The following is a 10,358-nucleotide window of genomic DNA, read 5'->3' on the forward strand; positions in this document are numbered from 1 at the left end:
CCTCCAGCCCCACCATGAGCATGCGATAACTTCTGCTGTGACCCAGGTGTGTGACCCATATTGTAAGGGGGACCTGCGAGGTTCAGACACAGCCTGGCCTCTGAGGAAACTGCAGAGAGCCACAGGTACAAGGTAGAGACTGAAGTCACTGCAAGAAGCTGGGAACCCCCCAGGGACAAGTTCTGGGGAACCTCCCCCCAAAAAGGAGAGGCCTGGGACTTGTGGTGTGGAGCTATCAGAGAGTGCTTCCTGGAAGAGACGGTAAAAACATCCCCTGTAGCATGTCTGAACATTACATTGTCGCAGTAGCTGGGCAGATGGAGTTTAACGTGCCTGGGGGAGCAGCTGCTGTGGGTGAGCGGCATCCCCGGCCACCTGGTGGCAGTTTGGAGGGCTGACCAGCTTTAGACACCCTGGGACACTGGCCTCAACTGTCACACGGGTCTCAGTCCCTTGTTCTCCCTTCTGCGTCTGTCCTGTCTGGTCTCCTTGCTGCCTGTCTCTGTGTTCTCTGTCTCAGTCTCTGTGTCTCTGTCTTAGTCACTCTCTGCATCTTTCTCTGCATGTTTTGCCTCCAAAGCCCCAAGAGAAACATCTGTTTGGCTGATAGCCCCTGGGCTGTGGGTCATGGTCCCCAGCCAGGCTACCAACAGTTGCCAGGGGTCAAAGCTCAGAGAATGTCCCGTGAGCTGTGGCTGGAGCAGAGGGATACACAGAGAACAGGTCAACCTCAGGACTTTGGGAGCCTTCTCCAAACCTCCCAGCCCTTGCATTGCAGATAGTTTTAGGGACACAGGCCCTCTGGTACCCCAGCAAAGACAAGAGGGTGGCAAAGACCAGTGGGCAGCCACTTTCAAAGCTATCCACAGAGTGTCTGCATCAGGACCCAATCAATGGTTTTGTTGTCTTTGACAGTGAGTCCCATCTCTGGCACTGGACGGGGAGCCTGCAGCTAAGTCAGATTGGTGCCCACCAAACTGCAGGACCGCTTGGGCCAAAGATTGTCTTCTTTCTGCCCCACCGGACACAGTCTGCTTTGCTTTTCTATTGTTCTTTCCAGGGAAATCTAATTTTAAAACAAAACAAACCGGAAAAAAAAACATGTTTTCTAACCAACAGGACACACTAGTGCCAACAAATATTTGATGGGAAAGCAGTCCTTTGAGCCATTCAAGGTTTGTTTTTTAAGAGACAGGACAAAGTGTCGTCCCCAGCTGTCCTGAGCATGTGTTGGCCACCGCCACCCTCTGTTCCTTTGAGCTTGGAAATCTGGCCTGAGGTGTCCATTGGAATGCCATCGTGAGAGCCACATACTTTCCAATCTGGAGGGTGGGGTAGTGGCAAGATCTTCCTCTAAATGGGGAAGAAGCAAAATATAACTATGAGTAAGCGCTGACAGCCTCAGATGTTTCCATGCACGGATGTCTCCACACACGGAGTGGCTGGCAAAGCAAAATGGCAGAGTCTAGGCCAGGGTGACAGGAACACAATGGAGAGGATAAGTCACCATGGCTAGATGAAACCCAAACACGTGTGTGTGTGTGTGTGTGTGTGTGTGTGTGTGTGTATGTGTATAGGTTTGTGTATATGTATACATGTGTGTGAGTATATATTATGTATGTGTATAGGTGTGTGTGAGAGTGTATATATGTATGTGTATAGGTATGTGTGTCTTTGTGTGTGTGTGTGTGTGTGAATCCCGTAGTGAGGTATTTTGTTTGTAAATGGGGTCTCATTATGAATGTAGCCTCACTTTGTCTGGAACTCTCTGTGTAGAACAGGTTGACTTCAAACACACAGAGAGCCACCTGCCTCTGCCTCCTGAGTGCTGTGACTAAATGTGTGTGCCACCACACCTAGCTGATGGTTAGTTTTCATTGCCAACTTGACAAAATATAGAGTCTCCTGAAAAGAGGAACCTCGGCTGCGGAATTGCCCAGACCAGATTAGCCTGTGGCCAATGGGTCTGTAAATGATTGTCTAGATCAGTGGTTCTCAACCTTCCTAATGCTTTAATACCCCAGCCATTTTTGTCCCTACTTTATAACTGCAATTTTGCTACTGTTATGAATTGTAATGTAAATATTTGTGTTTTCTGATGGTCTTAGGCGGCCAGAGGAGTTACTACCCACAGTTTGAGAACCGCTGGTCTAGATATATGATTGGTGTGAGAGGCACCATCCCTAGGCAGGTGGGCCTGGCCTGTGTAAGACAGCTGGGAGAGCAAGGCAGAGAATGAGCCGGTAAGAAGTGCCCCTTCATGATTTCCACTTCAGTTTCTGCTCTGATGTCCCACAATGGTGGGTTGTGACCTAGAAGTATGAGTCAAATAAATCTTTCCTCTCCAAGCTGTTTTATTCTATCACAACAGCAGAAAGGAAGCTGGGGTACTGCATGTGTGTGTGCATGCCTGTATATGTGTGGATGTGGAGTGTGTATGCATGTATATGTATGGATGTGTATAAGTGTATGTAAGTAAGTACACCTGTGGATTGTATGCATGTGTAAATATAGTGTACATGTGTAGATGTGTGGATGTATGCGTAAGTTGTGTAAGTATAGTGCACATGTGTGTATGTGGGTGTGGGTGTGTGGGCATATGTATGTGTAAGTGTAGTATACATGTGTGCAGGGGGCATGTGTGTAAGAATAGTGCATATCTGTGGGTGTGTATACGGTCTCCTTTTAAGATTGCTCACCATGGGTCCTAGGGTTTTTTTTCTGTCTTACAAACTTCAGTGTGCGTGATGTGCCAGGCAACAACGTCATGACAGCCCCTTGGATGCAATTCAAACAAACCAAAATAGGGGGCAGCTGTCATATGGGAATCCATCAAATACCATAAAACCAGAGAAGTGGCTGGGCGCCATCTTGAGAAGAGCACTACACCCGCTCGGCTCCCTGGGTCCCTCTCTGGCTGGAAGTGCTGGGCCCGAGGAGAAGCAGTCTGGTATCCAGATACAAGCTTGCAAGTGTGTCCAACCTGCTGCTGTGGGTCACATGCATCCAGGACAGCTATGAATGCAGCCCAATACAAAATACTAAGCTTACTTAAAACGTGTGTGTGTGTGTGTGTGTGTGTGTGTGTGTGTGTGTCTGTAGAGGAGAAAGAGATACATAATTTTGATTTCATGGTTACTTAGTGTGAAGTTTGTAGGAGAGGACATCATGTCTCACTGTTAAAAAGGTGAGGCATGCTGGGCGTTGGTGGCACACGCCTTTAATCCCAGCACTCGGGAGGCAGAGACAGGTGGATCTCTGTGAGTTCGAGACCAAGCCTGGTCTACCGAGCAAGTTCCAGGACAGGCTCCAAAACAATACAGAGAAACCCTGTCTCGAAAAAAACAAACAACAACAACAAAAAAAGGTGAGGCATACCTACGTGGAGCCTTTTGTGACCTTCCAACTGTTTGGTTCCTTGTCTGTAAAACACGGCCAATAATACCTCATTCACAGGGTTCTTTTAAGACCAATTGGAAAACATAAAGGGAACACAAATGTATACACCTACAAGAGATTGGAGCTATTGGGGCTTCAGTGATGGCTCAATCAGTAAGGCGTTTGCAATGCAAACATGAGGACCTAAGTTCAGATCCCCAGCACCCACATAAAGAGTCAGGCATGGAGCTTGGGAAATGGCTTAGCAGGTAACAGCACCAGCTATGAAAGCCTGACCCTCCAAATAACCGGTTGGTTCAGTACCAGAACCAGCCTCAAAAGCTCCATGTGATGGCCAACAGCTGTGATCCCAGCACTTATCCATTGAGATGGGAGGTGGAGACAGGAGAATTGGCCACAAGTGTGCATGGGCCAGCTTGCCTGGAGAGCACCTCACCACTGCAGAAACAACAAGAGAGCTCCTGTGTCAACAAGGTGGGAGCAGAGAACCAACTCCTGGAAGTTTTGCTCAGACCTCCACATGCATGTCGGGACATGCATTTGTAATCCCAACACTGGAGGTGAGGGAGGAGGAGAGACACGTGGATCCCTGAAGCACACTACCCAACCAACCTAGCAAAAATGATGAGTTTCAGATTCAGTCAGAAACCCTGCCTCAAAAATACACAGAGAGAGAGAGAGAGAGAGAGAGAGAGAGAGAGAGAGAGAGAGAGAGAGAGAGAGAGAGAGAGAGAGAGAGAGAGAGAGAGAGAGAGAGAGAGACTAGGGCTGGAGGGATGGCTCATTGCTTAAGAGAGAGTAAGGCTCTTGCAAAGGGCCCATTTTAGCTCCTAGTACCACACTGTCCACCTCACAATTGCTGTAACTTCAGCCCAAGTGTATGTGATGCCCTCTTCTGGAGTCTCTGGGTACTGCATTCACAACCACAAACCCCACCACACTTATTTAAAATAAAAAAAAATGAGATTTTATTTAATGAAAGGAAATTATAAAACAGTGGAGGAATGACATCTAGTGTCAACCTTTGGCATGTGTACTCATGTGCATGCCATCCTGCACACGCATGTGCACACACCCACACCAGCAAGTATGTATACCACACCACACAGAAAGGATGAGGGGGAGAGGGGGGGAAAGGAAGGGAGAGAGGGAGACAGGTAGAAAGAGAGAGAGAGAGGTCAATGCCCTGGAGAGGCTCCAAGACTGAGACCTGAAGTTAGATAGATCTGGCTGGCCCTGGCCCTATGTCCTATGTAGACAACAAGGAGTTGTTAGGTATGAGGGTAAAGTGAGTCAGTGATGCCTGATGGAGAACATTCTTTAGGCAAGAGCCACAGTCCTGTAGCCCTGGTGTAGACATCTCCTTTCTCTGGAGTGGAGCCTCGGCCTTGGACGTCTGAGCAGACAGAGTGTCCCTGGCCTCCAGGCACCATGTCCGTGGTCAAAGGTGGGGGAGCGCCTGGCTACACTCCCTGCCCATTGTCTGGGCCACGGCACCCTCGTTCTTGCTTCTTCCCGTGGCTCCCGGTTTCCCTATAACCTTTCAACCCTCAGCCCACAAGCTCAAGGGCCAGGATCAGAAGCAGAATAAAGACAAAACAGGAACGCTCTTAGACCTTACAACCAGCAGTCATGAGGAGGCAGTCGGACAAATGAAAACCAGCCGAGTTGGGTGGTGCATGCATTTAATCCCAGCACCAGGGCGGCAGAAGCAGGTGGCTCTGTGAGTTCAAAACCAGCCTGGTCTACAAAGCGAGTTCAAGGACAGCCAGGGCTACACAGAGAAATCCTGTCTCAAAAAAAAAAAAAAAAAAAAAAAGGAAGAAAGAAAGAAAAGAAAACCCAAGGTAGAGGCTGAATGTGAAATGAAAACTCAGGACATCAAGTAACCGGGAGTTGACGGTGGAGACTGAGGTGCCATCTGGTCACTTGGGCAAGTTTATCACCTCCCTGGACCTCACAACTGGTATCGGGTAAGCAGCCATGATGGATGTGCTATTGCTACCATCTCCTAGAGGGAGGTTGGAGCTCTCTGTACCCAGCACCAGCTCATGTCCTACCCCCCAGTCTCTCTCCAGCTAGCCTCTCCTCCAACTAACCAGTCACCAGTTAGCTTTTCACCCATTAGAGAGTCTGCATCTGTCCATGCAGTGAATGGTGTGTATAGATGAGGCCCTTGGTCATCCAGGACCTGGGACGGAGTGTGCAGAGTTCTCCATGAGAAGAAGAAAGACCTGCCCTTGTCTCTCAGGAGGGGAGCTGAAATCACTGGGGTAAGAAGGGGACCACTGGGTATTAAACTTCCAAGTTTCAGCCCAGTCACATTGCCCAAGTCGTGATGCTCCCAGGTAAGGAATTGGCCTTAATTCACCTGATAAGGTTGACCCTGGATCATGCCTTTTCCCTACACTGAAAGGATGCAGATGTATTCTTACTACAAAAGAATCTGCCCCATAGCATTCTGGGGCCAGGAAGAGGAGAGGGCTCACTCTCCCTATGTTTAACTCATCATGAGGCTACGTTATAAGCTCCTGAAGTTCCACAGGACACAAAGTCCTCTGTGCACAAAGCCTAGATATGCCCTTCACTGCTCTTTTGGTGTGTGTGTGTGTGTGTGTGTGTGTGTGTGTGTGTAAGAGAGAGAGGGAAAGAGAGAGAGAGAGTGCAGTGAACTTTATTGATGGTACTCAAGAGAGCAGAGCTCCCTAAGCCCCTCCCCTTCTTCTAGGGGTCTGGGATGGAAGCTGTAGGAGATGCTCAGTGTTGGGGTTTTTTCAGCAGCTGAGGCCTCTCTCTCATTTTCCTGTTCTTGCTGAGTGGGTGTCCCAGGACTTCTTACTCCTTAGAGGCTATGTAGGCCATGAGGTCCACTGCTATGTTGTCATACCAGGAAATGAGAGTTACAAAGTTGTTATTGAGAGCAATGCCAGACCCAGCATCAAAGGCAGAAGAGTGGGTGTCACTCTTAAAGTTGCAGGAGACAACTTGGTCCTCAGTGTAGCCCAGAATGTGCTTTAGTGGGCCCTCAGATGTCATCATACTTGGCAGCTTTCTCCAGATGGCATCATTGGGGGTAGGAACAAGGAAGGCCAGGCCAACAAGCTTCGGTTCCACTTGGCAGCACCAATGGATGCAGGGATGATATTCTGGGCAACCCCATGGCCATCACACAACAGCTTCCCAGGGGGGGTCCTCTACAGTATTATGGGTGACAATGATGGCATGAACTGTGGTCATGAATCCTTCCACAATGCCAAAGTTGTCATGGATGACCTTGGCCAGAGGAGCTAAGCAGTGGGTGATGCAGGAGGCACTGCTGACAATCTTGGGTGAGTCCTCATACTTCTTGGGGTTCAAACTTGTAATGGTTGAATAAGAATGGACCCCATAGACTCCTGTGTTTGAATGCTTGGCATGTAGGGAGTGGCACTATTAGGAGGCATGGCCTTGTTGGGGGAAGTGTGTTACTGTGAGGGCGGGCTTTAAGGTCTCATGTGTTCAAGCTATGCCCCATGTGACAAACAGTCTTCTGCTGCCTGAAGGTCAAGATGTAGAACTCTCAACTCCTTCTCTGGTACCATGTCTGCCTGCATGTCGCCATGTTTTCTGCCATGATGGCAATAGACTAAACCTCTGAAACTGTAAGTCGGTGTCAATTAAATGTTTTCCTTCATAAGAGTTGCCTTGGTCAAGGTGTGTCTTCACAGCAATAGAAACACTAGCTAAGACAACACCCATCATGAACATGTGGCACAAGCAGAAGGGGCAGAGATGATGACCTTTGGTCCCTGGTGTTCTCCACGGCAGTGAAGACACCAGTAGACTCCACAGCACACTTGGAACCAGCATCGCCCCATTTGATGTGGGTGGGATTTCGATCCTGGAAGATGTTGACAAGCTGCCTATTCTCAGCCTTGACTATGCTGTCAAACTTTCCAGTCATACTGGAACATGTATGCCACGCACCTTAGGTCAATGAAGGGGTCATTGGTAGCAACAATATCCACTTCGCCAGACATGAAGACAGCCCTCTTAACCAGGTACCCAATACAGCCAAATCTGTGTACTCTGACCTTCACCATCATGTCTCAGGAATGAGGCTGGCACTGCATGGGAAGATGTGGCTGTCTCTGGACCAGGTAGGAGGAGGGAGACCCTTTTAATGCTCTTACTTGCAAGTATGTTCATGGTGGTGTGGTTCATGTGCACATGTGAGTGTACGCAAATGTCAAGCTAGAAATCAAACTCAGGCACCATTCCTCAGGGTGCTGACACCTTGCTTTGTTGTGGGTGTTTGTTTTGTGGTTTTGATTTGGAAGGGTGGATCGTAGTGGTGGTTTAAATAAGAATGGTCCCCATAGGCTCTTATATTTGAATGCTTAGTCACCAGGGAGTGGCACTGTTTGATAAGGATTAGGAGGTGTGGCTTTGTTGCAGGAAGTGTATCATTGGGAGTGGGCTTCAGAGGTTCAAAAGCCCACCATCCGTTCCAGAATCTGTCTCTGCCTCCCTCAGCCTGTGGATCAAGATGCAGCTCTCAGCTACTGCTCCAGTGCCATGCATGCCACCATGCTCCCTGTCATGATGATAACAGACTGGATCTCTGAAACTGTAAGCCAGCCCCTGATTAAATGTTTTCCTTTATAAGAGTTGCCTTGGTCATGGTGTCTCTTCACAGTAACAGAGCAATGGCTAAGACAGCTGTTTATTGGTTTGTTTGTTTTTGAGGCAGGGTCTTGCGCTGATCTGGAATGTGTTGGGATGGGTAAACTAGCAGGTAAGCAAGCTCCAGGGATTGCCTCTGCCCTCCACCTTTGGGACTGCTTGGTTCCAAGGATCAAACTCGTTATACACACACCTGCAGATTGCATTTTGAGTGAACTGTAGACATAGTGAGCTCTAGAAGGGAGGGTATACTTATAAGAATCTGTTGCAACCAAAATAGGTTATTATTGCAATATTGTTTTTGTTTCTTGAATAGGCCACACACATAGCCATGGCTTGCCTAAAACTTGATATGTAGATCAGGCTGGTCTCGAATTTGAGGCACTGTTCCTGCTTTTTTGTCTCCTGAAGGCTGGGATTACAGGTGACTGCCACCACAACTGGCTACTGTAAATGTGTGTGTGTGTGTGTGTGTGTGTGTGTGTGTGTGTGTGTGTGTGTGTGTGTGTGTGCGCTTATGTACATGGAGACCAGAGGTGTATAATGAATTAAGGGACTTTCATCCAAGGCTGGCAATCTGAGTTTGATTCCTGGGACTCACATGGTTGAAGGAGAGAACTGATTCCCACTAGTTGTCATCTGACTTCTACTGCACACCATGTCAACTATACCTGAATCTCCAAATAAATAAATAATTTTTTAATTAGCCTTCTTTGACTACACTATCCTCCTACTGCAAATATGCTTTGATTTACACACAATGAGTTGGAAGACTTTCACCATACTTGAGTAGAGTCCTTGCAAGGGTTTCAGGGACGTCTGACACCTTCTTTCTGGAGAAGTTGGGTGTGGTGGTTTAAATGAAAATGGCCCCCATAGACTCATAGGGGTGGCCTTGTTGGAGTAGGTGTCACCTTCTTGGAGGAAGTGTGTCACTAGTGGTGGACTTTGAGGTTTCAGAAGCTCAAGCCAGGCCCAGTGTCACCCTCTCTTCCTGCTGCTGCCAATCCAGATGTAGAACTCTCGGGTACCTCTTCATCACCACATCTGCCTGCACGCTGCCATGCTTCCTGCCATGATGATAATGGACTAAACCTCTGAAATTGTAAGCCAGCCCCAGTTAAATGTTTTTCCTTTATAAGAGTTGTCATGGTCATGGTGTCTTTTCACAGCAATAGAACAGGGACAAAGACATGGGTGACTTCACTTTGTACTTTCTGTGGGCATAAACCATGAGGCACTGAACATCTGCCAGTTTCCAAGTCCTGAGGAGTGACCATTTCGAATGCCACCTGAATACGGTGCTGTCAGGTCCTCTGAAGGAGCAGCTTGCACATCTTGACCTCTGAGCCGTCTCTCCACCCCCATATTTCCCACTCTAGAAATTTCTTAAGCCTTTCACTGCCTGTTCTTATCTTTTTTATTCTCTTCTTTTTCTGCTCTTTTCCTCTCTCTCTTCCTCTTATTCCCCCGCGCCCCCCCCATCCAAGATGGTAGCTTACATAGGCCTGGGTCTCACAATGTAGCCAAAGATAACCTTGAACACCTGTTTCTCCCGCCTCCTCCTCTCCGGTGCTGGGATTACAGGCATGCACCACCACACCCAGTTTTGCTGTGCTGGGAATGAAGTTCAGGGCTTCGAGCACGCTAGGCAAGTACTGTCTACCAGCTGACTTAGACGCCGGCCTTTATTTTTTATTTGTTTGTTTTGTTTTCCTGCCAGGTTGTGTATGAGTTTTCTTCTTGCCTCATGGGATCTCATTATACGTTACGACATTAATCTGTTGGTCATTACACATGTTTTAAATTTCTCCCCTGGTCAGGTCTTTTAACTTTGTTTATCGTGTTTTGGACCATGCAGAAGCATTTATTTTTATGTAATCAAGCCTGTTGAGGTTTTCTTTGCTAGCTTCTGGATTTCATGTCCTGCTTCGGAATGCTGTCTCTCCTCCAAGATCATGAAAATATTCTCCTGTCTTTTCATCTAGTGGTTTTATAGCTTTGTTTTTCCCCCTTTGCAGCCTCTAGCCATCTGAAATGTGTTTGGCAAGCGACACCCCCCCCTTTCTTAGGAAACCCCGTCCTGTGCTGCCATACACAGGCTGATGCAGCAGCCGCGCCTGCCCCCCCACCCTCCCATCCTTCCTCCCTCACAGTCATTCCACAAGTATGTTGGGAGCCGTTGCTATGCGTGCACATTGATTACCAAGCAGAAAGGACCATGACCTGATCCTTGGACAGAGAAGGGACGTAGGGAGCATTGCAGGTGATGAAACACAATTTCAGGTAATAGG

At 48.1% G+C, this 10,358-nt stretch overlaps 1 pseudogene; it reads right to left on the minus strand.

Moving 5' to 3' along the window:
• Nucleotides 1-6,234: 6,234 nt before the first annotated feature.
• On the minus strand, nt 6,235-7,716 carry LOC101831126 (annotated as a pseudogene).
• Between the last annotated feature and the right edge of the window lie 2,642 nt (nt 7,717-10,358).

The sequence above is a fragment of the Mesocricetus auratus genome, unplaced genomic scaffold, assembly GCF_017639785.1.
Source record: "Mesocricetus auratus isolate SY011 unplaced genomic scaffold, BCM_Maur_2.0 Super-Scaffold_100676, whole genome shotgun sequence".
Lineage (NCBI taxonomy): Eukaryota > Metazoa > Chordata > Mammalia > Rodentia > Cricetidae > Mesocricetus > Mesocricetus auratus.